Raw genomic sequence first — 1,901 nt, 5'->3', positions numbered from 1 at the left:
TCATTGGAGGCCAGTGGACGTCCAGTGAGGCCTTCCTCAGTGGCGTTCACTGCCTCTTCTTCCTCCCAGAATTCGGCCATGTTAATGGCTTTGCACTCTCCTTTTGGATTTTCTTCAGTATTGCTTGGGAGAGTACTAGGAGGGAGTTCAGTGATTTTCTTACTCAGCTGACCCACTTGTCCTTCCAAGTTTCTAATGGAGGACCTTGTTTCAGTCATGAAACTTTGAGTGGTTTTGATTAGATCAGAGACCATGGTTGCTAAGTCAGAGGTATTCTGCTTAGAACTCTCTGTCTGTTGCTGAGAAGATGATGGAAAAGGCTTGCTATTGCTAAACCTGTTTTCTTTCACCATTGTTGTTGAAACCTTGTTGAGGTCTCTGTTGATCCTTCCATGAGAAATTTGGGTGATTTCTCCATGAAGAATTATAGGTGTTTCCATAGGGTTCTCCTAGGTAATTCACCTCTTCCATTGAAGGGTTCTCAGGATCATAAGCTTCTTCTTCAGATGAAGCATCCTTAGTACTGCTTGGTGCATTTTGCATTCCAGACAGACTTTGAGAAATCAAATTGACTTGTTGAGTCAATATTTTATTCTGAGCCAGTATGGCATTCAGAGTATCAATCTCAAGAACTCCTTTCTTCTGACTAGTCCCATTGTTCGCAGGATTCCTTTCAGAAGTGTACATGAACTGGTTATTTGCAACCATTTCAATTAGCTCTTGAGCTTCTGCAGGCGTCTTCTTCAGATGAAGAGATCCTCCAGCAGAGCTATCCAAAGACATCTTGGATAGTTCAGAGAGACCATCATAGAAAATACCTATGATGCTCCATTCAGAAAGCATGTCAGAAGGGCACTTTCTGATTAATTGTTTGTATCTTTCCCAAGCTTCATAGAGGGATTCTCCATCCTTCTGTCTGAAGGTTTGGACTTCCACTCTAAGCTTGCTCAATTTTTGAGGTGGAAAGAACTTTGCCAAGAAGGCATTGACTAGCTTTTCCCAAGAGTCCAGGCTTTCTTTAGGTTGAGAGTCCAACCATATTCTAGCTCTGTCTCTTACAGCAAAAGGGAATAGCATCAGTCTGTAGACCTCAGGGTCAACCCCATTAGTCTTGACTGTGTCACAGATTTGCAAGAATTCAGCTAAGAACTGATGAGGATCTTCCAATGGAAGTCCATGGAACTTGCAATTCTGTTGCATTAGAGAAACTAATTGAGGCTTAAGCTCAAAGTTGTTTGCTCCAATGGCAGGGATAGAGATGCTTCTCCATAGAAGTCGGGAGTAGGTGCAGTAAAGTCACCCAGCACCTTCCTTGCATTGTTTGCATTGTTGTTGTTTTCGGCTGCCATGTGTTCTTCTTCTTTGAAGAATTCGGTCAGGTCCTCTAAAGAGAGTTGTGCTTTGGCTTCTCTTAGCTTTCTCTTCAAGGTCCTTTCAGGTTCAGGATCAGGCTCAACAAGAATGCTTTTGTCTTTGCTCCTGCTCATAAGAAAGAGAAGGGAACAAGAAAATGTGGAATCCTCTATGTCACAGTATAGAGATCCCTTGAAGTGTCAGAGGAAAAGAAGAGTAGAAGACAGAAGTAGAAAATTCGAACTTATCAGAGGGAATGGAGTTCGAATTTTGCATTAAGGAATAGTGTTAGTCCATAAATAGAAGGATGTGAGAAGAAGGGAAGTAATTTTCGAAAATTAAGTGAAAAATTTTGAAAACATTTTTGAAAAACACTACTTAATTTTCGAAAATGAGAGTGGGAAAGAAATAAGATGATTTTTGAAAAAGATTTGAGATTAGAAATCAAAAAGATTTGATTGAAAACTCTTTTGAAAAAGATGAGGTTAAGAAGATATGATTGATTTTAAAAAATATGTGATTGAAAAGATATGATTTGAAAACAATTT

General features: G+C 39.8%; 1 non-coding gene across 1 annotated transcript; it reads left to right on the top strand.

Annotated features, from left to right (window-relative positions):
- Positions 1-837: 837 nt before the first annotated feature.
- On the top strand, positions 838-945 carry LOC130978872 (small nucleolar RNA R71). Its single transcript, XR_009086480.1, has one exon. It is a non-coding gene; the product is annotated as a small nucleolar RNA R71 (small nucleolar RNA).
- The last annotated feature ends 956 nt before the right edge of the window (positions 946-1,901 follow it).

Source organism: Arachis stenosperma, chromosome 4 (genome assembly GCF_014773155.1).
Source record: "Arachis stenosperma cultivar V10309 chromosome 4, arast.V10309.gnm1.PFL2, whole genome shotgun sequence".
Classification (NCBI taxonomy): domain Eukaryota; kingdom Viridiplantae; phylum Streptophyta; class Magnoliopsida; order Fabales; family Fabaceae; genus Arachis; species Arachis stenosperma.
This window is presented reverse-complemented; position numbering and strand designations above follow the sequence as displayed.